Source organism: Aythya marila (genome assembly GCF_965140915.1).
Source record: "Aythya marila genome assembly, chromosome: 14".
NCBI classification, from domain to species: domain Eukaryota; kingdom Metazoa; phylum Chordata; class Aves; order Anseriformes; family Anatidae; genus Aythya; species Aythya marila.
The window spans coordinates 5,686,508-5,713,059 of record NC_139055.1 but is presented as its reverse complement, the minus strand read 5'-3'; the positions used below and the strand labels follow the sequence as shown (position 1 = coordinate 5,713,059).

General features: G+C 38.4%; 1 protein-coding gene and 1 long non-coding RNA gene across 6 annotated transcripts in view; one reads left to right on the top strand and one right to left on the bottom strand.

Annotated features, from left to right (window-relative positions):
* Nucleotides 1-1,371: 1,371 nt before the first annotated feature.
* Nucleotides 1,372-26,552, bottom strand: part of LOC309883520 — a 73,427-nt gene continuing 48,246 nt past the window's right edge. For 4 of the 5 annotated variants that reach the window (XR_014318466.1, XR_014318467.1, XR_014318468.1 and 1 more), the window contains 3 exons: nucleotides 24,699-24,756; nucleotides 22,891-22,953; nucleotides 21,602-21,719 (listed from right to left, as the gene is read on the bottom strand). This is a non-coding gene — a long non-coding RNA (uncharacterized lncRNA). Of the gene's footprint in view, nucleotides 1,480-21,601; nucleotides 21,720-22,890; nucleotides 22,954-24,698; nucleotides 24,757-26,552 lie in introns of those variants that run through there. The other variant, XR_014318465.1, reaches the window with a different exon arrangement.
* LCP2 (lymphocyte cytosolic protein 2) overlaps nucleotides 21,496-26,552 on the top strand; it is a 36,847-nt gene continuing 31,790 nt past the window's right edge. Inside the window, exons 1-2 of the mRNA XM_082771658.1 lie at nucleotides 21,496-21,630; nucleotides 25,465-25,639. The gene's annotated coding sequence lies outside the window, so the exon portion shown is untranslated. The remainder of the gene's footprint in view (nucleotides 21,631-25,464; nucleotides 25,640-26,552) is intronic.

Sequence of the window (26,552 nt, the reverse complement as noted above, 5' to 3'; positions counted from 1 at the left end):
TCCAATTGGAAAATTCAGGTCAAATGATTAAAAAAGTAAAATTGTTTCCAATAGAATCAGAAGGAAATTTCCAATTAGCTTTAAATGCTCTAGTATTTAACTTCAGTTTTGCTACTTCAATTATTACAATACAATTACAGTGGCCGAGTGCGCTTAAGTGAAAGCACTGTATCCCAAGAAAACTTTACGAGTAAAGGAATTATTCATACCAGTGTAAATATATCAAATTATTCTAACTATCATCATTTGTTAAATATAAATGTCACCACAAATTAAATTGTCTGTAGTAATGAAACTCCTGTACTTTTATCCTGCTTCAGATCTCTTCAGAAGGAAAAATACCTCCTACATGATTAGTGTGCTAATCATGTAGGACGTTTTCATTTCTACTTAAAGAGCTCCTATTCTGATATATTATCTTCTGTATAGTCAGTACGTCAGCTTGTGAAGTCCTCTGCAGTCCTCTTGGATCGACATTATGCCTTAGACATACTAACTGCATTGGACATGCTTTGAAATACTTTGCTTTTTCCTAGCTGAAAATTGCAGGGAATGAGTGGCCTCCATGGCTGAACATGCAGTGCACTGTTAACTACAGCCTTAGATTTCAATGTGTCTGTAGCTGAACGTTTTTTGCATGGCACCTCACGAGTACTCCGTCCCAATGAAACACTGATGTGTTTGCTGACCCGCATCACTGAAACCCCATACTGAAGAGTAAGCACTAGCACAAGGACCTAAGAAAGTAACATCATAAACTTAGTGTATTACAGCTTGCAACTAACCAAACAGTCTAAAATACAGATTTTGATGTGGGTATGTTGTTCGGACAGTAGTGGTTTAGGACATCTTGCAAATACAGCCTATATTACTTATCAGCTAAAACTGCTCTTGTTCAGGAAATGCATCTCATTGCCAACTGACAACACATAATATCGAGGCTGTAGGAACCACCTAATCTAGAACAAAATTTTAGAAGTACAGTCTAGAACAAAGGAATTAGAAGTACAGTAAACACAGTGCAAGTCTCCTTAGAGTATAGTAGAAAACATTGCAGCATTCTGGTGTAAGCATGAAATAGTAGGAGTATCAACGTCAATGTATAGATACGGTTGTCTCTAAGGAAGGCTGTATTATTTCTTCCAAAATACCTATTGATTTCTAAACTTCAGATTACAAGGTTCTAACATGAATCTTGCACTGAAGCCAATAAAAGTATGTTTTTGTGCAAGCGATCTTATCAGAATTAAGTTTTAGAAGCTTCTGTTATTGCTAGGCTCCCCACTTGTGGCAGCAGGCAGTTTTCTGTAAGAGGACTCTTCTGCGTCAGGTTTTCCTCGGGATGAATCAGGACAGCTCAAAGCCCACAGACCTCCCTCTGCTTTCTGTACCACGATAAGGGACTGCCTGAACAATTCCAGGGCCTCCGTCCTCCACACAGAAAAATCAGTGGCAGATACTGGCATCAAATCCAAAGGTCTGAGAAAAGAATAATTTTCTCAGATAAATTTCTCAGATAAAAGAACAGATAAATTGCCAAAAAAACTGCAATGAAAGCATTAGAGAACTTGTCCCTAGGTTCGTGCCTGGTACACCACACCAATAAGCACACAGTTTGCCAGCTTTGGGACTACAGAACTATATTTTGGTCACCATTCCAGGTCTTAGGTCCTTTATAAAAGTGCAAGAATGGTCAAGTATTTTGGTCTGATTCACGTGTTCATTCTCAGAGTACAGCTCCATAACTGGAAGTTTCCCAAGAGTCTACCACGTCATTCTTTCTAATTTCAAAAGATCACTAGAAAATAGTGCTTGCAAAGCACAATATCACATTGGGATGTTATGCAAGAATTCTTGTCATTAGAGCAGTAGTCAGTACATCTGTGCTTCTCAGCCTTGCTCGCATCTTTCCAGTATGGCACTCAGCCGTGCATGGGGGCCTGTGAACTACACAAAACTGTCCCTGCCACAAGGAGCAAGGAATCTAAATAGGCAAGGCTACAACAGGATAAGAGAAAATTGTAAGAAAAGCAATCCCGATTTCCTGTCTTTAAAAAATATACATTTCTTCAGTTACCTCTTCTGTTAATACAGACTGGAATCTGTAAATCCAGGACGATCTCTTGTTTATATTAGAAATAAGACAACATAGTCTCAATTTCAGGGGAAACTAAATGCTGCCCTTCTACAGAGTATGAAGTATTTAGAAACAAATGAAAAACATGAGGTGACTTTTACCCCTGTTATGTGCTTCCATACCCTCAGAAATGAATGTTTACTTACACTTACTGACAGCAAGTTCCTTATCTAAGGCTTCTGGTAAATCTGCTTTAAGCTTATTGCTTTACCCATTGAACCTGATTATATTTTCACTCAAGGCATTAAGATGTAGTTCCAGTTAAAAGTAAGTCACCTTTAGGTCAGGCTCACCAAACATTGAGTTTAAATTTCAAAACCTGGCAATATTTTTCAAACACTCATAACCCAATTTTGCAGTTCTTAGCACCTACCCTAGTGGGCAGATTTCACAAGTTCAGCTGTGATACATTAAGCATTACCTGTAAAGGCTTATCAATACAGCAGACATATCTAAATTATCACCCTAATCCTATACATTTAAATAAATGGGAGCTGCAGCATTTGAGTACATCACCCTATCTAATGCTGTATTTTTTAAATATTGAACTTCAGTTGTCTAAGAGAAGAGCTGTTCTTGGTTTTTCTTCTATAAATTGAAGCCTTTCATTAAAATGGATCACCTCTTCTACCATGATAGCTCTTAGACTATGTTATTAGAGCTGTATCTCATCATCATATATTGCAGTTTCTGCACTGAATTTTTATCCTCAACACTTCAAAGGATATACTCAGCTCTAAACACACTTTAGGCTGAAGTAGGCACAGCAATGACAATCTGCAAATGAATTCAGCTTTTCAAACCAAGTCAGCGGTTCCCTTCTGAGCTGTGGTTTAGAACAGCCTGTGTTTAGTCTGTGTTTATATGCATCTTAATACAAGCGGTGTTTGCAGATAATCCTGTGACAATCCTGTAAGAACCTAGAGCAGAACCCTAATACCAATGTCTTTATTAGAGGTCATGTAGGCAATTCACTTGTGTCAAATGCAATCCTTCTTTGTGGTGGTTTTACCTTGCTGGGCCACTAAACACTACAACCACTCTCTCGCTCATCCTCCTCCATCAAAGAGGGGAAGAAAAGAGTATTCTGGAAATAATAAAGGCTCACAGGTTGAGATAAGGATAATTTAATTAAAGGGAAAAAGGAAAGGCCATAAGGAAGCACAGAAAATAATTCTCTACTTCCCATCAACAACCAATGTTTGGCCACCTCCTAAGAAGCAGGGCCTCAATATGCATAGCAGTTTGGGAGGACAGATTCTTCCCAAAGAGATTCCTCTTCCTCCCCATCTTTTATTGTGGAGTGTGACACCACACAGCATGGGATATCCCTTTGGTTGATTTAGGTCAGCTGCCCTGATGATGTACCCTCCCCACCTATTGTCCATGCCCAGTCTGCTGGCTCTGAAGAGGATTAGAGGGGGGCTTGGTGCTGTGCCAGTACTGATACCACTGCTGTTCCACCTGCAAGTGCAGAGCACAGCGCTGTATGGGCTGCTGCAGGGAAAGTTCACTCCATTCCAGACAGACCATGTACATTATTGCACTCAATGTAGAAAATGTATCCTCTGTGTATGTTACAATGCATAGTCTGCTACAGCAAGGAACTGCAATGGAGAAAAGTGGATACATTTAGGATTTCTAATGCTGCTGGGTGATTTTCTTTCAAAGAGCTCATGTGCATCAGGAAAACATTGCATCTAAGAATTCTAGTAGATAGGGTTCTGATGCTTTCCTGCTGACATCCAATGGAAGACTATTCTCTGAGGAAGCCTTTTGAATTCAACCACAGCACTGAAAATATTCCTTGTGTTTTCAGATGATGCAGGAAAGGAGATAAGTACTGCCTTGAACTCATTGTCAGTCTCCTGTTCCAATGAAGAACTTTCTGCCCTTTTAAGAAGCACTGCCAAGCATCCCCTTGTTTTGATACTAGAGCACATTCAACTTCAATTCACTACAGATAAGGTGATTTTCCATGTAAAGATAAGCATACCCATATCAAGTGTTGTAAACTTCAGATTTTCTCATTTTGTTTTCAGCTGTATATGCTTATGCAGGAGGTATAGAAGGGATTTGTCAAGTCTGTCCAAATGCATCTGGTTTTGTTTAACCTATGTATGAATTTATAATCTATCATTGTTTTCCAAGTGTCATGAATAAAATCAGAGTAACAGAAAAGCTACAAAGGCTTTTTAATAGTTCTACAGAGATTTATAAAAAGACAATTATTTCCTTTGTTCCATCTCCCATTTGGCTCTTAGACAACACAGCTCAATCACAACAGATCTAAGGGGGAAAATGTTTGAGGATGAACAGCGTATTTATATTCAAGAATCCAGTGCATATTCTGGAAATACCATGATATCGTCGTAAGAAGATTTCAAGCAATGCTAAAGTACTGGTATGATAAGTCCCAGAGGGTTGTCTAGAAAGAATTGATCTGCAGAGACAAAAACAGTTTTGGAATGTTATCACTTTGTTATGTGTCTCACCTTGATTTGTAGGTGTCACGAATAAATATAAAACTAAATCTAGCAGCTGTGATACCAGCTGGTCTTTACATACTCTGCTGCACATTCCCAAGTCATAACAATAATATGCACCAGTATTCAGGCAATCCCACATTCAGCTCACATGATCTGATTTTCTATTTATTCAGTTAAAAAGATAACACTGCATGAAAGAAGTTTCCCAGAACTAAGTGCAATATAAATCAAAAAGAATCAAATATATGAATGTTAGAATTTATATTAAAATAGTAAACAAAAAACTAAATGCCTTTGAAGGTTTCAGTAGTATGTACAGAGACAATAGAATTAGTGGCCAGGACAACTGAGACCAAACTATTTTACACTGTAAAATGTAGTAGTCCTATATGAAGGTTCTTCCAGCAATTCTTGAAAGTCGCATAATTTTTAAAAAAAATTGAAGCTAGACAGAAAAGTAAGCAGGGCATTGCTTTTCTTCCAGAATTTAACTGAGTTCTCAGCACATTTTGTGATGTTAATAAAAAAAAAAAAAAAAAAAAAAAAAAAAAAAAGAGAGAGAGAGACCAGTGTGAGATAACTTACATTCTTTATGCAATTTCATTTGTAAACTATAACTGGCACTAATAAAAACAGGCAATGCGGTTAGAATTATCAATGTAAACGCTGTCTTATATTTTGGCTGTTACCTGCAGGAAAGAATTACACATCTCCACAAAATGGCATAGCAGAAACAGAAGGAAACCTAAGCATGGGTAAACGTGCCTGCCTTAGGCAAAAGGTACACAAGATGCTGGTTGTATTTAGAAGTTTGAATAAAGCTTGTCAGAAGTTGCAAGAGAGCCTCAAGAAGATAATGTATTACACGTGGTGTCACTCATCCTTAGAAGAGCAAAAGGGAAGGATCTCAAAGCAAAGTGCCAACTGCAGAGGGAGTATGGGAACGAGCACAGGGACATCATCTACTGCTGTCTGAGTCCTACAGTGTACCAGGAATTAAGTGTATCATAAAAATAATTGAGATTGCATCAGGGAACTGGCTCTAAAGCCAACTCTTCTGAAGTAGAGCAGTTTTTGCCAATTGGCAAAAAAAATAAATATCAGCATTGCAATTGGGAGCTGCAGGGAAGCTCACTCCCTAACCTGATAGAAAAGCAAGACTAATAATAATCTAATTAATCCTAATAATCACCAGATGTTTTGTAGGCATTAACAAATCCATTTTAACTACCAGATAAACTGAGCCAGAGAGTATCAGTTTGCTTGGAATTACAGTACATACTAAGCTTGAGAGGACTCTTGCCTAAACTTTCATGTCTGGTAAGGAAAACTACAACAGAAAATATGGGAATGCTTCAAGAGAATGGAAGGAAACTATTACAATTCTAGAGAAAGTCTTGGATGGTCCCTGTCAGCACAATCCTCTGCAATCACTGCAGGGCCAATCCTACTGTACTGTAAGAATCCCATGACTAACGGCTACGCAAAACCCTTTGTCAGCAGTAATGAGAATACAAGAGATAGACTTGAACTCTTTCTCTGCTGTCTTTTGCTGACCCAGTCATGCTCTGGAATAACTTATCACATTTAATTCAGATCAAGGTGATCTAGACTACAGCTAAGAAGCGCAGGAAGCCAGGAAAACAGTAAGCAATGTGTCAATACAGTGGTGTAATAGCATCTGTGCTCATTCTTCACCCTCAAGTTACCTACACACCAGACCTGGAAAACTGAACTGCTGCTTTGCACCAGCCAGGACTCTTTCTTCCTGACTATTAATTAGGCAACTTGCACTATAAATAGGGTGCACGGATTCACCCCACAATACAAAACCAGTTCTGGATTTATCCATTAGTCAGAAAGAATTACCAATGAACCTATTGCCCCCAAACTCCCTTGAGAAGTTATATATTCACATGTATCATTGTAAGAGATATAACGGGGAGTTATACATTTCAATTGCTTTTGTCCTGTTTCTTTCATAAACAGGGCATGTGCATCTGTCAAGTACTACCGTCCCTTAACTCACAGGCTCCCTAAAATCTATAGGGATTGTAGTTTGAAATATTTATTCTGAAGATCATCACCTTTTCATCAATTTTTGCCTTAGCAAGACTTTCCCTTGGCCTTCCTACTTCTTTCATAACTTTTATCCCTAGCTGTTTGAAATAGTGCCTTCCTTATAGGAGTACAACGTTTGATTTCTCTCCACTCCATGTTAGGATTCTATTCCTTAGTCATAACAATAACTACTATTTAAACAAATGGGTTCAGCACTGTAGTCTAAAATAAATGTTTGCCTACTCCCTCTTCTGTTTCCTTTACTCAGCAGTTGCTGTAGAATAAACAAGCAAAGATTATCACTACACACCACAACGCGTCATGCATTTGCATTCATAATGTCAAGGGAAAATGAACTTAGCTGTAAGCGGTACATAGCTGTCTTTTTACTATGGTATTACTGGCCAGAGACAGCCATAAGTCAGTCAGATAGGCTGACTTAACATATTTGTTTCAGAACCCCTTTGAAATTAATTGCAGTTTTACAGCTGACTTAAAAACCGAACCATACCTCTAAGTTAGAAGCAATTAAAATATTCACCTGTGATAATTAGGATCATTTCATGCAATAGAAAACATTATATTGTATAACAGACATTTAGATAATGCTAGATAATTCCTGGAAAAAGAGCCATTATATTTCAACCCTACTTTTAATACAAGTAATGGCTTATTCCAATAAAAGTGCAATTTGGACAAACTTGCAGACCATTTTCAAGTGCCAAAATGTACTTAACTACTTAATTTTGTTAGCAATATTTGAGTGAATAAAAAGCTTGTACAATTTTACCTTATATTCTATGTGAAATATAAATATTAAGTATTATTAAAGAAAAATATACAGGCTCAGTCCAGTTCTGAATTAAAGGTTCTCAGTATTTTCTGGTGACATGTAAGAACCAGGACAAAGGCAGAATTGTTCATTAATCAAAGACATACACTAGATGACAGATATTGTAATCAGCATTTTCAGCTTCAAAATAGCTGAAAATGAATTGAACAGTGATAAGAAATGCCTGGTACATATAAATTCAGAATCTCGCTAACATTAATTGTGATACTCACTATCTAATTAGTGGACTAATGGTGAACAAAAGAACAACCGTGGTATGATTGTTCTAATCCCCATTCAAAACACTGAGAGCCCTTGTACTGGATTCATTACAAGATAAATCATCCCCTGTTTATATTGCTTCCAGATCCTGGTAACAAGAAGGTATGTCCAAAAGTTATCTAGTGGGAGGATGAAGAGCTAAGATGATATAGCATCATAATAGAGCTTACCTGCAAGAGGATTCAGTATTCTAATCCAGGAAAATGCACTGAAACTTGTTGCAATAATGAAAAGCCTTGAGTCTTAGATAGATTTGTTAACTTTTTTTTTTTGCTACCTGTAATTGCTCTACAAAAATATTACAATGGTAACAAATATTATTGAATAACGGAATCAAATATATATTTGAGTAGTAGTGTGCAAAGCCACTATGGAAGGCCAGTTTTTACATCTGACATCTTGAACCATGAAAACCAATTTCAAACACCTCCTTCACATATCCATTTTTTAATGTTTATAGATTGGTAGCTGCAGTAATCAAATAGATACTGAAGCAGCAAGCTTTGGGTTTTGTTTGAGTTGATATCACTACAATACATAGTACAACCCTAGAGAGGTTATTTCCTTTTTTACAAAAAGGTTAATATGCATATAAATGAAAGTCAACTGTGAGTTGCTCAGCATGTCTCCCATAGGCTATACAGGTAACACACATTGTAATTACCTCCACTACTGATATCAGACATATTAGTGATCTGAAGGATCAGCATATAAATCAAAAAAATAGAAAAAAAGTCCTGTAAAATCATGCAGTCCCACTGAGTCCTAGAACAAACAAATGAAAAAACAGGATTAGATAAATGCTTTGCCTATCTTAATTTGGAAAGACAAATTGCAAAGATTCACCTTCAGGAGAGACATTTAAAGATTGGCAGAAAAATACACACCATTGAAGTCAAGATTGGCTGACATATATTCACTTTTTTAGACTACATACTTGATAGAGTAGGTGATTTTTGATGATACTGTTACTGCTGGTAAATGTTTTAAGTTCTTTTTCTATGATAGCTGGCATTTGTAACAAAACATACTTTGCACACTGCAAGTAATGTTTGGCATTGTCTCCAATTAAAAATCAAAAGCCTGAGCATTGTTAGTCGTCTCCCTATAGTCTATAGAGATTTACATGTATTTTTTATCTCAATTTGATTTTTACTGAGTCTTTAATGACACAATAAACAACGATATTCAAGGCCTGAGCAGGAATAACAGAAGTAAACTGAGCAAGGATCCAAGGTCTAGTAATCATTTCTTTCTTAGAAAGAGCTTAAGTGTTAACAGTACAAAACATCTAATTTTTATAACTAGAGATTCTCTTAGTCTTAAACTAAGAAAATATTTAGCTCATCACAATCGGTTTGCAAGTAGCTAAGGATGAAGTGAATATAAACTTCTGCAAGTGACAAACTGCAGGGTTCACATTTCAGAAACCTCTAGCTATTATTCATAATTTGCTTCCACTGTTCTGAATGTCTCCATTGAAATGATTGTTATAAAATGTTCCATAGCTTTCAACAGCTTCAGTTCATACCTCCCAATAAAAGAGACACTGTAATAACTGAGGAAAACACTAAACATAGCATTTTTGGTGTTTTAAGCCAGAGGTTTTACACAGAAACAAGAGACTTTCCTGTTCTAGACACTAAGCACTCTGCACTTGCAAGCTCAATGTGGATTATACATACCATGACAGATTTTTGGCCTCAAGTCCCAAGTCCTGTAAGTGACTCTGCATTACTGGTATGATTTTAGTCCATCACAGTGTTAGCTACAAAAGTGTACTTATAAATGTAAAAACTCATTTCAAGTGTGCACTCAGGTTCTGTCACGCAAGACCTTGCATCTCTACTGCAAAGAGTAGAAATTAATTTCTTATAAATAATTTAAACACTCCAAATAGTCCAAATAGTAGAGCTTTAAAGGATAAAACTTACCACAGTAAGGTTCATTAGAAAATTGCAACATTTTGACCATACAGTTTTTACCTCTTCAGGATACAACCCTATACACTGAGAGTTTAACCTTGATTTAGTGTTGACGGGAGGATGGAAAATAGACTTCCTACATTTAATTTATGAAAACTCCAAAGTTAGGAACATAGGTTCTACTGATGCATATTTGAAATCATCATGTTCTTCTCTATGTGCAAAAACTGAACTTCTAATACAATACAACCAGCCATATTTCAGGGAATTCATAAATTAACTCATCCATAAATATAGTCATGGCCTATAGTTGCAGCAAACACATGTATGTTAATGTTTGCAAAATACCGGATAGGAACAGCGTGTTCTGTACATGCCTTCCTGGTGAAGATTGACTGAGGTCCTAGGCATCTCCCTTGAGTACTGTGTGCGGTTTTGGGCCCCTCGCTACAAGAAGGACATTGAGGTGCTCGAGCGAGTCCAGAGAAGGGCGATGAAGCTGGTGAGGGGTCTGGAGAACAAGTCCTACGAGGAGCGGCTGAGGGAGCTGGGCTTGTTCAGCCTGGAGAAGAGGAGGCTCAGGGGCGACCTTATCGCTCTCTACAGGTACCTTAAAGGAGGCTGTAGTGAGGTGGGGGTTGGTCTGTTCTCCCACGTGCCTGGTGACAGGACGAGGGGGAATGGGCTTAAGTTGTGCCAGGGGAGGTTTAGGTTGGATGTTAGGAAGAACTTCTTTACCTAAAGGGTTGTTAGACATTGGAACAGGGAAGTGGTGGAGTCACCATCCCTGGAGGTCTTTAAAGGACGTTTAGATATAGAGCTTAGTGACATGGTTTAGTGGAGGATTGCTTCGTGTTAGGTCAGAGGTTGGACTAGGTGATCTTGGAGGTCTCCCAACCTAGGTGATTCTGTGATTCCTTGAGCAACCAAGTGTTTCAGAGTGAGGAAACTCAGCAGGAGCTGAAGAACTCAAGACCTGGCAGGGTCAGTCCTGGAAACTCCATCCTTCCATGATGAGGACACAGAAACCATTTCACAGATCAGAGGCTCAACACATCTGTCTGATTTCATCCAAGATCCATAACAGCCCCTAGAAACTGTTTAATCTGCTGTTCTTATCACTAGAGTACCCAGCTTCCTGCTACAGTAAGTCTTCACACTTTTTTTGTAATAAGCCTGTGGCAGGCTTGAACAACAGACACTAATATGAGAAAACAATGATATCACTGCAAACATGAGATCACCATTGAAGTATTTGTTTCTTTAAAAATAACCCAATGTTTGCATTAAGAAAATGAGCAGGAAATCAAGCTTATAATTGCATACAGTTTGTGTCTGTATTGTATATACATCCACGTTTTTAGAACTGTACTTAATTCTAATAGTTATTGAAAAATCTTTACTAGTGCAGGAGTGAGGAAAGTAGAGCTAGGCACAAGTCTTGTATGAAAACAAATGTGGTGTTTGCAACAGCAAGCATATGAATAGATAAAAAGCAAATGCTGGACCAAGTACAAAGCATAGACTGAAGCAACTCATTGCCTCTAGCGATCATATCAAATTCTTCTAAAAATACTGAAGAAAATAGGGAAGAATCAGAGTGGGCAAAGACTATTCTTCACTGCAATACATAATGAACTAAGAGAGGTTTCATCTAGGGCCCAGATAACAGCTAGCACATACTATGGATCTTCAGCAATTTTCAGCCTCTAGTAATCACAGCGTCAGTGCTCACCAGCTCCTTACAGAACTTACTAACAGCAGTATTAAAATTCTGTGATGCAAACCTTCCATATGGCAGTCCATACTAAGCCTTTCAAATCTGTCTCAAAAATGAGTGTGGCAGCACAGCTGAAGCAGCACAGACAGGGAAAAGGCTCCCAAAGGTAACTGTATCCATTAGCTCACCTCCCAGCACAATCCATGACCTGTTCCCAGAGCTACGCACCTCAGCACTACTAGTGAAGTTATAACCAGTCAATGCAACCTCTGCAATCACTGAGGCTCAAAAACATTCAGAAGTCCCAACTTTTAGACATCTTTAAGAATTTCATGCCTGCAACCACTGATGACCCCAGAACATAATTCCTAAAAACTAAAGAATCTGGCACCTCACTGAGATTTTAGGGCCAAATCCCTCTACACATTTCATGCAGAACAAGAATGCCACTTGTCTCACAAGGGACACATTAAGATGACTAAATACAGGTAATTCATAAAGAAGCGTGATCTCCAAAAAATGGAGAAGACAAAACATTAGCATTACCTTTTTCTTCTGAATATTTTAAAGCGTAGGTTCCAGTAGCAACAAAGTAGTGCCTAGAACACAAATAAGCCCTCTTTGCAAGGGTAACTGCTTTTCAAAATAGAGAGTGCACTAGCTTATTTGACTACACTTCCAAGGAGACTTAACCTTTACACAGAACAACTGGATGATTAACAGCATTATTATGCTTGTTGCAAAAGTGACCATGTGTTATGCTAATAAGAAAAATGTTCAGCAGCATGAAAATAACCTCCCTCCTGAGATTATTCCATTAAAGTTTAATGCTTGCTCTATGCCTTCTTTTGAATACAGATCATTTGTTTCCAACACAAGCTGTCTCCGAATCATCTGTTTTTCCCCTTTAATGTCAAGGCCTCACTAACACCACACTCCATCCTCATTATCAGGCTTACTGCATTAGGCTGCTCTTCATAAGCTTTCAACAGTGGGAAACCTAATTCAATTTCTTAGCATCTTTTCAGGATAGTTCTTTTGTGAGAGGTGAAGTTAAATTTAGATTAACTATGTGTCATTTGCAGCTCTTTTTAGACACAGCTCAGATGATTTTGAACCTATAAAACAGGTCCAAAATACACCTGAAGTGGGCCTATCCTACTGCATTTAGCCTAACAAAGACTACTGGCTCAGAACCACCTAAGCTGACACTGAATTCACATCCACTCAAAGCAAGCTCTCCTTTGCAGATCTTAACAAAGTGCAAAACACAAGAATAGGAGTTAGAGGAAGATAAAGGTTCTCTCTTAAGCAAAAGAAAATCATGGCTATGCAAAGCTGGCTTTGAGTCATATTCATATTCTCCAACTCCACTAGTTGCTCTGGGCACAACAGTACCTTCACACAAAGCAAAAGAGCCACTGTTGTTACTTGTGCCCTCATAAGTCAGGCACTAGAGGGGGCTAAAAGGATGCACAGCAATCATACAAGGAATTCTTCCTACTAAAGGATAAGCAAAAGATCTTTCTGATTTAATATGCTTTGGACAATATCACAGTGCAGGAAATAATAGGCTTAACTAAGTAACACCTCTGCATTGCAGAACAACTTCTGGGCTCATGTAAAGATAAAAAGATTGTTCAGATTTATGCCAAGGGATGACTAATATTGGACAACATTCAACAAAAACAGAAAAAGTAACCTCACTTCTCTTACTGTTGTACATAACAGTTTATTTTAATAATGAGTATAAGAGAAGGCCCAGAAAGCTGTGAAGCAGTGCTGAACCACATACCAGAATCAAGCAAATATCAGATGTCATTGTTCCGTGTTCTTATCCCTTCTTTAGTCCTGCATACATATGATCTTTAGGTATGGTAGGTATGGTGGTTTTTTTTTGTTGTTTTTTTTAAATTTATTTTTTAATTTCGACTCCACAAGCACTGGGATGTGCCTAATCTCTCACAGAAGAGTTCAGCATATGTGAGAATGACAATTTCAAAACAAAATCAAAACAAAGTCAAAATTCCCATAAGGAATAACATGTTACCAGATGAAATTTCTTGCTAGTTGCAGATAAAAACAGTTTATGCTGTGCATCACTGCAGCACAGTAGAAGTAGTGACACTATACTAAAGCAATTTAGCTCTGTGGTAGAGCAATATACATTAATTTGGGCACAAAGCCATGATAAGGCATCTATTTCTGCCTAGCATGGATGTATTTGACTACAGAGCTTATTTGTTCCCTGAGAGAATGATGCTTTGCAGTCAATGCACAGGACTGGTACTCAGACTACATGGATTAAAGGTTCTGCCCTGCTATATACTGTGTGACCTTGGTGATACTCTGTGCTATACAGAGGCTCTTATGCCATGCTCATCCCTCTAGCATCCAAGTTCCTTCCAGCTCATCCACACCTGCACATTTCCATCAGCAAAGTGGAAAGGTCACAGGAGCAGATCTTGCACTCATACAGAAAGGTAGGATGAGGTGGTGGTTACACCCTGCTGGGCAGCTAAACTCCACCACAACTGCTCTCACTCCTCTTACTCAAAGGAAGAGGGGGAAAAATATGATGGAAAAGGGCTCAAGGGCTGAGATAAGGACAGAGAGATCCCTCACTAATTACTATCATTGGCAAAACAGACTCAACATGGGGAGATTAATATAATTTATTGCCCATTACAAACAGACTAGAGCAGTGAGAAACTGAACAGAAGCTAAACACCTTCTTCCCATTCACTCTTTTCTACCTCCTCCCCTCAAGCAGCACAGGGTAGAGAAGGCTGCAGTCAGTCCATAACACTGCATCCCTGCTGCTCCTTCACAGTCACTGCTTTCCCCTGCTTCAGCGTGGGGTCCCTCCCATGCTGATCCTATGCAGGCTTCCCACAGGCTGCAGCAGTTCAGGAACTGCTCCCATATGGGTCCATCCTTAAGGAGCACATTGGACCCCCACAGGTGACAGCTCCCACCAGATCACTTACTCCACCAGGGGCTCCTCCACAGGCTGCACCATGGAGATCTGCTCCTCTGTGGTACCCCACAGGCAGCAGGGGAACTTCTGCTCCAGTGCCTGGAGAACCTCCTGCCTTCATTCTGCACTGACCTTGGGGGCTGCAGGGCTGGTTCCACCCCTCCAGCTGCTGTTGCACAGCGGTTCTCTCAAATATGCTCCCAGATGCACAGCCAGCATCACTCGCTGGCTCAGCTCCAGGCAGTGGCAGGTCCCTTTTGGAGCCAGCTGGAACTGGCTCTTCTCTAACATGGGGCAGTTTCTGGACTCGTCTCACAAAAGCCACCCCTGCAGGCACTACCAAAACTTAGCCATGTATACCTCATACAGATGATAGCCAGTCATTCTTTGAAAGTTAATTTTTGGTGAAGTTTTGTCCCCTCATTTGTGAGGTGTAAAGCCTCCTTTCTCTTCTCACTCTACATACTCATAATTATTACAAGGACTATCAAATGTAAGCCTGGCTAAGCAGGCTGAAACACCTAAATATTAGGTAGTAGCCTTTGTAGATCTTTGGATCCTGAGAAGATTCTATTGCTCTTGAACAATCTTTCCACAAGTTCCATGAGTGTAAGAACCATACCTTTAGGAAGTAGTTGGTACAATAATGCCCACATCTCAGTAGCAGCAAAACAGCACTGTCAGAAAAAGTTGTAAGGAAGATTCAAATGGTCATTGTGGTCTAGGTGGAAATATGCAGTTTTCTTTGCTGCTGCAGTTCAGACATCTGGCCTCCTCACGCACAGTTTGGAGGGGCAAAGTATAATGAAGAACATCAGTTAGACTGACATTTACATTCCCCATGCAAAATTCCCCATCACCTGATCTCTGACCAGTAGCTTATTCAGTAAATTAGCTTTCTTCATTATAAACACCAGAGAATGTGACTTACTGCTTCTCAGAAAACAATCTTTAGAAATAATTAAGTTATGAAATGCTATACTACATATGCTTTATTTCCAAAAGTTTGGTTTGGAAAATGGTGATATGACTAGTTGGGAGAGGGAGAACAATGATTCTGTCAAAAAAACTGTGTTCAGACCTGATCTAAACTCATGAATAATTCTGTTATAATAAACACTGGGAAATAGAAATACCACAGCTCATGACATGAATATAACTAACTCTGCCTCAGAAAGCACTGTGCTTAAAGCATGATTTGAATTCTTTCCCAGCCCTACCCACGGTTTTAGCTTGCCTACTATTTTTTCATAAATAAAAATATTTACCTTAAAACACATTGTAACCATGGTAAAATTGCTCCCATAGCTGAAATTACAGGATTAACAGCTACCAGTTGGGCTTTCTTTCCGGAAAAATCACAGGTTGTGTCTCATTGTAAGCAATACCTTCTCCCAGAGCCTGAACCCATTTGAAATATAACAAAATTGCCTTGCATCTCATCCAACAAGTACTGCAGTAAAATGAATGCCTATAATCTTTTTTTCCCTTCCCCTCCAGCCTTCCCTTTCTAGATTCCCACCTGGGACCAATTTGCACCACCTGAGAAAACAGTTAATGCTCATTTTTCTTTCTGCTCATGATTCTGCAGACATTTGTCTCAGAATTGCTTTGATTTTCTTATCCTTGCAACCTGTGACTCTGGCTACACTTCTGAATTTTTTCTGTTTTTATATTACCTTTAAGAAGCTTGCATGTAAAGTTTCACAGTGCTTTCTAAATCCAGTATTCCCAATGTTATCAAGGTTCCAACAAATTGCATTTTTCTGGACTTCACCCAACCTGCTGCTTTGCACTTGACTTTAGGCTGGACCATCTCATCCCACAGTAGATCTGAGGGGCAGACAAGAGAAGCCTTTCATGCCCCCATTTTTATTTAAGCCCAAATCTTAAATAACTAGAGAGCACTGATTTTTATTAATATATAATACATACTTTTCTCCAAACCAAATACAATTTTATGTGCAGCTTCATCAAAAAAGATGTAGTATTGATACAGCTCCAATTGGTGTTGAGCACCCAACAGGAACCTAAGGTACCTTTGTAGAAATTGCTTTTCTGGTTAACCAATCTAGCCACTAACACAAGCAGCCAAAGCTCGTTCTGGAGCTACACTGTCCATGAGATTCTCAACATCATCCAAAAGCAGGCAGCAACTGGCTGCTGCTTATTTGAGCAGTACAGTCACATAGCCTAACAAGTTGTTTACATGGGATACATGCCAGGGAAGTTATCCCCTCTTTCCTCCTATTTATAGATACATATCTCCACATAAATAGTAACAATTTTATTTTAGAAACGACATCTGAGCCAGATAAATTCAAGATTCCTATCCAGATCACCTCCAGGAGGCTTAGCAAAATGTTACTCTCCTTACAGAACTTGATGGTGATCAATAGCAATTTTACCTCACTTGGATTAGGATAAAAACTATCAGTTCACCAGATAACCTCTGGAGGGCTGCACCCATACCTCAGAATACATTAAAGCATAAAAGCAAGTCTGATGCCATGGAAGCACACAACGATGGGAAAAAAATAATCTCTATTAGCTACATAGAAAGTCAGAGAGGGCCCCAAACGCAGTCCGAGTTACACTTAACAGGACAGATGCACTTCAGAAGCTTTACTTATGTTTAAGGAAAGATTTTAGATTTATCCTTGGAGTACCACTGCCAGCATGTACCTGCACACAGCTAACTACATAAGATGCACAGTTCAACTTTGTTGTTGCTCTCCCATATAGTTTTTATGCATTTTGCACTGCAAAGAACCAAATTTATATGGCTTTGTAGCTATCTTCCCTCCATCTTCTTACCATATCTTATTTCCAAAGGAATTCATCACACCATTAAATTTTCTTCTGGAAAGAGTCTGGCAGAGGGCCACAAAGATGATACATGGCCTGGAGCATCTCCCCTGTGAGGAAAGGCTGAGAGACCTAGGTCTGTTCAGCCACGAGAAAAGAAGACTGAGAGGGGATCTCATCAATGTTTACAAATAGCTTAAGTGTAGGAGACAGCAGGACTTGTCCAACCTCTTCAGTGGTTTGTGGGGACAGGACAAGGGACAATGGCCACAAGATAAGGCCCAGGAAGTTCCACACCAACATGCAAAAGAACTTCTTCACGGTGAGGGTGACGGAGCACTAGGACAGGCTGCCCAGGGAGGCTGTGGAGCCTCCTTCTCTGGAGACATTCAAGATCTGTCTGGATGCCTACCTGGGTAGCCTGCCCTAGAGAATCTGCTTTGGCAGGGGGGCTGGACCCAATGATCTCTTGAGGTCCCTTCTAACCCCTACAATTCTGTGAAACAGAGCAAATTCTGAGGAAGAACAAGCACATGGTAGTCCCACATACAGTTAATAACAGCATCAGGGAACTTACCCTCAAGTTCATCCCCCAGAAGCCACCATTATTGGGAGAAGTCATTACTATTCAAGACTATCCTAAAGTAAAATGGTGACCTAAATAAGAGCACAGAGCACACTTTGTCTTTAAATGAAAATAAGTAAAGCAATCTCTGCATTCATCAACCCCACTTAAGCACCGTATTAAGCCTCTGACTTGGTACAATACAGAACAGAAAGCACAAATTGAATCTCAAAAACAAAATTTCCCTAAAAAGCAAAAATTACCTTATATAAAAAGACCTCTTTGAAGAGATCTTTAGAGAGACCCTTAGAAGCTTCAGTAACAAAAAACTTGAAAGGTTCCTGAGATGAGCTTAAATACAATCCCCAGCCATGGGCAGGGCATGAGTGGAGGCCCCAGGTGAAGCTGGTCAGGGCCAATAGTGCCTGTTACTGCCTGTCAGTGCCCTCAGCGCTCTGACACACGGGGACGTATGATGCAGACAACCATTTTTAAGTGATACCAGGACAGAACTTCTCTAAGTGAGAATCAGTTGAAAAGTAGGGCCAAGCCTTTTGTATAAAGTATACAAGAGAGATTTCTGCTAGCAGAGCAGGTGCTTGCAGTCTCCTGATATACTGATATACTCTACTTCCTCATCCAGACACGCTACCTCACAAGCAAGGTCAATTTGTGAGCGATATAATGGTCTGGAAGATCTACGTGCTCATGTATACTGTATCATAACAGCAGCTCCCTGTACAGAAGACTGCAAGCACATGGGGTTTGTTTGCCTTCTCTTTAACTTTTGTGCTAGTGGACAGTCTGAATACAGTAGCACAGAGTGAAAGCAGAAGACAATCAAACCTATATGATATAACCAGTAAGAAGGGCTTAGGATGAAGAGCTGCTACCACTGAAGGCAAAACAGCTTCTTGTGTCTGAACTCCTGCAAGCCAAGAGCACGTAGGCCAGAAATAAATATGAGACTTTTGGAATCACAAGAACTTAATCACAGTCCATTTTGGTGAGCAGAATACCCAGCAGGATGGCAATATGGACACTAAGAAAGCAAATCTGTTCACATAATCTAAGATCAGTGACAAATTGCCTTTCTATAGCAAACAACGATAATAACAAATATATGTATAATAACGAGCAGTTCTAATATTTCATAGGCTTAGTATCATAGAGACAGTTCCAGCAGTCATGCAGAATGTTCTCTACTGAGTAGAATATTCTCTACTGAACCTGAATAACTTAAGAGTAAAAGTGATATGGAATGAGAAACACATGGGAGCTTGTTGAATAGTTAAAAATAGACAGTTGTATGAAACTTTCAGCACTTACTGTTAAAGTAGCAGACAGTTCAAACACTTTGGTGTCTGCCTTCAGCTCTCTTTCACTTTCACAGATCATATTATTTATAAGTCATTTATGATAAAACTACCTGAAAATAAAGTCTAAATTCTGCAACCTGTTAAACAGTGTTAAACAAAGGCTAACAGTGAAATAGTAAAACACACCTAAATAAGTGCTCAACTTTCTATGGAAAACAGGATTTTAATTCTGTAATTTTAAGCCCTACACAATAAATAGAGCTTGCCCCATCAGCCAGATGAAGATAGTGAAATGAGATTAACTATACAATTAAAATGAAGAAGTTTTCAATTTTTTTTTTATTATTATTATTTTTTTCTGGATGATATGCTTTACTTATGTTGTAATTTAATGTACAGTTTGAACTGGCATTACTGCCTAAAGTTTCAGTCCAGACAACCCAAAGATCCACACCAAGCATTTTTCCTGCTATGCTACCCCTCCTACTCTGTGCAGGCATGAGTTGCATAGCCGTACAGCCAAGCCATATCAGAGAAGAGCTACAGTCTGAAACTAACCATTTAATGACTATTTTTGTTAGATTAGCTGACACAACCGAATCCTTGATCCTACTTCCACATGAGGTTGCAACAATGCTTATGCCAGCAAAAACAGAAGCAGCACAAATACGGAACCCAGAGGCCTGGGAGTGGACCATGTCTTGCAGCTGTAGCACCAGCTAATGCTGTCCTGAAGGGTGTGTGAAAGTTCAGCAGTCATGGGTCTTCCTTCTGAGGTTTAGAGCTTTACTTCAATGTAGCCTCAAAGTTTCAGTGAAAGAAACCCAAATCCCATCCCTATGCTGGTCTGGGCAATGGACAGTCCTGACCCCAGTGACAGTATGTATTTGCCTTGCACCAAAAAGCAGCAAGGTGAGATCTGAAAGAAACATTGCTGTTTCTTTATCCTGTATTTGGGATGAGAGACCTAACTGAGCAGGATTGCCCCAAATAATTACTTTTGATCTGTGCTGATTCTCCATCATAATGAGCCAGAGGATTATAAAGGACAGCTTCTAAGTCAATTCGTAGTAACATATGCATTAGTACAGATTAGAATACATGCAAAATGATTCATCAGGAAAAAAAAAATCTCTTATTTTGAACATATCTTATTTTGAATATAAGGTGACACTCAAAAGCTGAAAAGCAAGGGGTGTTCAAGAATTCAGCTGTTTGGAAAGTCTGAGCCACTCATAGAAATGAATATTAATACTGAAAACGAAAGTAACACTAAACCCAAAATTATACACAAGACTATATTGGTTAGCAGCAGCTCTTTGTTTCTCCTAGGCATCTGTGCCTCCAGACCATGCTGGTCTAGATGCATCTAAACTTCTGGTTCAAAAGCCTTCAGGAAATCTGTAGAGGAAGAAATGTTCTGGCATCCATGGAATGGTGTCTTCTCAGCCTTGCAAGGAAAAAATGTGTGCAGCAAAGACCAGAATGATACACATCTCTTGTGAGTCCCAGCTTATTGCTCTGTCTGCTCAGGACACTGCAGGGGTGAAGGAATGTCTGAACAGCCCCATTGCATTGCAGATGTAACCAAGAAGCTGAAATATCATTTTCATCAAAATGGTCTCACAAGTACAGGTATGAAATCAACTTTCAGGAAACTTTTAGGTTTCACAAAAATGTTCCCTTAACAGTCTGAAATAAACACATACCAGCATATCAGCATGTGAATATTTTTTTTTTTCAGCATTGCAAAATCACTACTTCAGTGAGCTGCTTCAATATTTATAGGATTTTACATATTCCAGGATTGCAATACAGTTTTGAGTCTGTGTATGGACAGGATGTTCTGCAATTGCAACATTCACTTCAGATTTTGACTTTGACTGCAGTTCTTTGCTTCTTAATTGGGTTGTCAAGCCTTTCTTGTGATGGGTACAATGGCTGGGATTCAATACTAAATTGAGCTGAGCTGAGCTGAAAACAGTGGAAACTGCATGTTCTGTAAAGTTAGTTTTGTTTAGGGCAAGAAAATAACTTCTTGTCTGGAGCCAATAATCTCTATTGGTGTCAATAGTTTATCTTATATAAATACCAAATAGGCCGAGTTAATCATCATATATTTAGCTGTTAGAATAATTGGATAAATTTAAATATATTTTTAAAAGTATTTGAGAAAATAAAATTATTTTTTTATACTGTACAGTCATCATTGACAGAAAAGGTTTTTTCTATTTTTGAAAACAAGCATGTAATAGAAAGAAAGAAAGAAAGAAAGAAAGAAAGAAAGAAAGAAAGAAAGAAAGAAAGAAAGAAAGAAAGAAAGAAAGAAAGAAAAAAGAAGACGAAGAAGAAAGAAAAAGAAAAAAAAAAAAAGAAAAAAAGAAAAAGGAAGAAGGAAAGGAAAGGAGGAAGGATGGAAGAGTCTCCTACACAAGCGCTGAATGTGAATATCTCGGGCTTCGGCGCCACCTAAGGATAACCCCTGGATACAGATTTCCAGTCCCAGACAAATGTGAGTACCGCAGACAAACCCTTGTCGGGGTTTGTACAGGTCTTTTCCATTGCATTTGCACTGCTGGAATTTCTTCTCAAAGCCATAAACTAAAAAAAAAAAAAAAAAAAAGCAATTGTGTAAGTGCAGTAGTAGGCAAAACTAAACTATCATCCTATAAGGCATGCTTTAGGAACTCATTTTTCCACCATTCTGAGTAGCTTCTGAGGTGGACACTTTTCATTCGCCATTCCACTGGTGGCCACTGCAACATCTTCTGTACACTGCTGCTCATGTCACAGCACCTTCCACTTTGCTTCAGCTCTGCAGGGGCATGCTGGCAAGTAACTCCAATGTCAATGTCAAACCTGCATCTTCAATTAGAAAACCTGTCTGTTTGCTGGTACAGGTCTGTACCCAAAAGACACATTGCTAAACTCATTTCCATTTATTCTACTGACCCACTTAATTTTCTTCTGAGTCCCAGTACAGCTGGTGTTGTTGGGCAGTTTATGAATTGTATTGTACAGTCCAAATACAGCGCAGGAGAGCTCTTCAATCTAGAACACCTACTTTTCAAGCTTACAAATGGTTTTCTTGTTAGCAGAACCTTTCACGTCCAAAGGTCATGAGGACAGCTGATTGCTATTGGCCAAAGTCCCTATGTTTGCCCCCTTTTCCTCCCCTTTTATCCAACTTTCCTTTCCCAGACTAAGTAAAAAATTATTTTTTTTTTCCATCTTTTTTTTTTTTTTTCAATAGATATTTCCTAGGGTCTGTTAGTTGTTCTCCTCTGCATCTTTTTTTTTTTTTTTTTTTTTTTTTTTTTAAATTAGATACATTATGCCACTTATGACCCTAACATAGTGGAACACAATATTTACCTGGAAAAAAAAATAAAAAATGAAACAAAACACAGATTATTGCTGCCATATCTCAAATTACTTTTTTTTTTTTTTTTTTTCTTCCAGTACCTTAGTATGCATTTGTATGTATCTTTCTGTTTTCTGAATAGAGTTTAGCTGCACTCTAGTGGTTGTATTTTAGGATTTCAGGCATTTCTAAATTGCCTGAATGCAAATTTCCACCTACTCAAATTAACACAATTCACTGGCAATCTCAGACATAGTTTTATTCAAACCTTACACTTTCGATGCAAGCAGGTGGGTTAGTATGCCCCTAGACTGCCATCCCCACTGAGGTGTCATATTTATAACGCAAACGTCACATTTGTACAGTGTCAGCAGTTCACTGTGCTTGAGAACTGCAGTCACTACTTACTCGTGTTTTGTGTTGGTCTGAGACTTAACCACTAGGTGGGGAGGAAGGCTCATCGTTCCATTCCTACAAAAGAGACGGGTTTTGTTAATTTGGAAAGACTTGGGTTGGGTCTCCTGTTAATGCTCAGATAGAGGGAATTCAATATTAAAACTTGACTCTAATATTTAAGGAAATAACGGATGAGGAGATTTGAGGAGTAAAAAGTGCAACTCGGCGATCATTAAGACAGCAGGGAATATATAGCAATACATGTACAGTGGTGAATTTTAAAGGGTATAAAACCAAAGCATTTTTACATGTTACAGCTTGGGTGTATGATTTTGCAATGTTAAAGAGGAAATTTAGGCTGGCAATGGTAAATATTCTTAGGATAAAAGAATGTAGTTTACAGAAAAGCTTTTTTTTTTTTTTCTTTTTTTTTTTCTTTTTTTTTCTTTTTAAGAAAGTATACTTTTAAAATCAAGATTGGGCAGGACAAAAGCAAAATGTTATAAAATCCACTTTGCTTTGGGAACATGAGGACCAAATCCATATGAAATTTTGCTTGATGAAAAATTTTATTTTGCTTGATGCTAGGAAGATTGACAAGTAAACTGAGTTTTTCTAGAAAAATAAACCATTCTGAAACCTGTTCAAAGTAAGCCCTTGATTCCACTTAAAGCAAGCTGCTGTGGGACAGAACACCACCAGAGATGAGAGAAATGGAAAATATTTAAGCTCTTTGAAGGCAGCAGAATGTGGGCAGTGTAAATTTCCCTCCTGCGCTGCCTGCAATGGTTAGATTCTCACATTTTCAAATGTAAGTTACCAGACTATCGCTACATCTGAAAGAAGTGTTCCATTGACAGCTCTTATTTGAAGAGGCACATTTTTTTTATGTGAAGGTTGTGTCACCGCAGGCGTTAACTATAAAAGACCTTATTCTTTAAAAAGAGTGAAAAAAGGTCAAAATGGAATAGGTATGCACCTGATAACAGCTGTAACAACAGTGTTTCTCAGCATTTGAAAATCTAAGAGCTTAAAATCCATTTCATGTAAGATTGCCATCTGAAACACACAACAAAGTATACAAATTATGGAACAGATGTATCTTTTGCTACCACTTAATTGTGTTTTCATTTCTGTCTTCGATTGCAATATAAGATTTAATGACTAAGATTCAAAAGTGATCATTTCCAGCAGACAGTGAAGATTGTGACCTCTGAAATGTAGTTAGTTATCAATCAAATTTCTGCATGTAGCCTGTAAAACATGAGATACTTTCCTAGGAGCTCTCTGTGGCCTTGCCTCTTGGTTATATGCTCAACAACCCTTATGCTATCTTTGCAGTCATTCTGTCTTCCTCTATAAAAATCAGATGTGGCTGCTTCCCTGACATCCTCCCTTGCACTCCTGCCCAGATCTGACTAGAGATTCTAGCATGTGCACTTCTACAAATGTGGACATTCAACTTTTTCTTTAAGTTTCCCCTCTTAGTGGCCACCAGTTTTGGAATTGCCTCCCTCTGTGCAGAGGACAATGGAGGCAACAGGGGCACTCTTAGAAAGTCCCAATTCTAAAGGTAACAGCTGTGACTCTGAAGAGAGAAAGAGAAATAATAAACAAGTGGAGAAATAGTAGAAAAGTAAATACAGGAAGAAATGAAAGGGTGAAGAAATGAAATATTTTTTTTCCAGGATCAAGATTTCACTTTGTGAAATGTGGGATTTGCTACGTTGCATTTCTGGGCCAAAGAGAAAGGCAATTAAGAGCATCCTTTAAAACAGCAACTCTCAGGCTCTTGGTTGGGATAGGGGGCCATGACTTACCCATGCTTATCTGGGAGTTGGGCAACGTTTTCCATTGAAATGTTCAAATACATACAAGCTGGAAATACAATTTAAAATTGTTACAGTAATCTAGCAATATATCTGAAAATTCAAATGCAAAAAATTCAAAGTTGTTTCCTCAGCAAGCCTGACATGGCCACCACATCCTATGTTTTTATCACGTTACAAAAAGAAGTTCTAGACAAAGAGAAAGCTCAGTTACGTGTACAGTTGGGTTTTGCAAAATGCATGAAATATGCATGCATAATGTACGTACAACGACATACAAGCGATCCGAGCAAATAACAATGATGAGATAAATGTGGCTCTCTAAACTAGGAGTTTGACCTTAAAGACAACTGATTTTCTCTTCTCTCAGCATCGGAATAAATGATGCTGTGTTTCTTCAACAACATGAAATAAATTTTGACTGGGCTAGTTAGTTTTATAATAGTACAAATAAGGTATAACATAATTGATATTAGCTATTATGCTGGGTTTGGGATGGAAACTGGATTCCAGAACCACATGGAAGATAACAAAAAGCTGTAATAGAACAAATGGTTAGAAATTGTAACACTGTCTTCTTCCTGTCTCTGCAGTAAAAGAAACTTGTTTCTCTGTTAAAAGACATGGTGTGTGATACGGAGTCTGAGATGTATACTATTTAATCTTATCTTTACAACTGTTGAAGATACACCATCAAAACTACTTTTAGTTTGCAGATCTTTTGTCACATGTTAATTTAATCCTATTTCTTCCCCAGATCTAGATTTAAAATGAAGCGATGACGATATTTCTGTGACAATGTATGCATATGCCTCAGATGATTTATAATGGTCAGTTACTAAAGTAAGAATCAACAGAACAGAGTGGTTTACTTGTGGAGAATTTTAAATAACTTGCTTCCATAATTTCCCAAAATAATTGTCCTGAAAAAGGTAAGCTACTTTAAAGACAGACTATGAATTTCATACGAAAAAAAGCACTTAGTATAATACTGTAGAGACTTGAAGCTGTATGTAATGAACTTGCAAATTTTGGGTGCAATATTAGAAGGACTAGAAATAGCAGGAGTCATAATTTCATTAGAAAGAGAAATTTCCCTTTCCAGTGCTTATGAACTTCAGAACTATAAACATATTCTTTCCAATACAGAAAGTTCACTAAATACCATCTTTTGTCCAGTCTACTGGAGCAGCTGTGAATAGTGATCCCAAGCATTCACATCAGCACAACATTGGTAGGAAGCTCCACATCAAGAAAACGGGGAATGGACAGGCTGCTTTTTTTTTAAACAAACAAACAAACAAAAAGTACCACCTCAAACAAACAGGTACATTGGGAATTACTAAGTGAAGTCTCACCAACTTACTGAATAGATAATACATGAATTGGCTACACATTCAGTGTATATAATGTCCCTCTGGTGATTACGGTTTTGTGGATTCTTTTTCAGACACAAAGTACTCATCAGAGGTAGCTGAAAAACAGAGCTGGAGGGAGAAATGACGACAATGTAATAATTTTTCATCTAATTTTGTCCAATCTTTAGTTTCAATTAGAAATAATCATCCCAAATTTGAGGGACTGAAAAATGCTGACTCTAATTCCACTTCCAATTCATGGTCAACTCCAACAATAACCTTTTATGGTTGTACAAATCAGACAAAGCCAACAGAACACTTCAGGTACTGAGATACATTGAAGAAGTGAACATTTCCTTGTTTTGGGGGTCTTGCCAGGGCTAGGCTTGCACAGAAGCAGTGATGATCTGTGCAGCTATTTTGCCAACATTTTTATACTGTATAGAGTGTGTAAATATGCAAATATTTATGTATGCAATTACAAGCA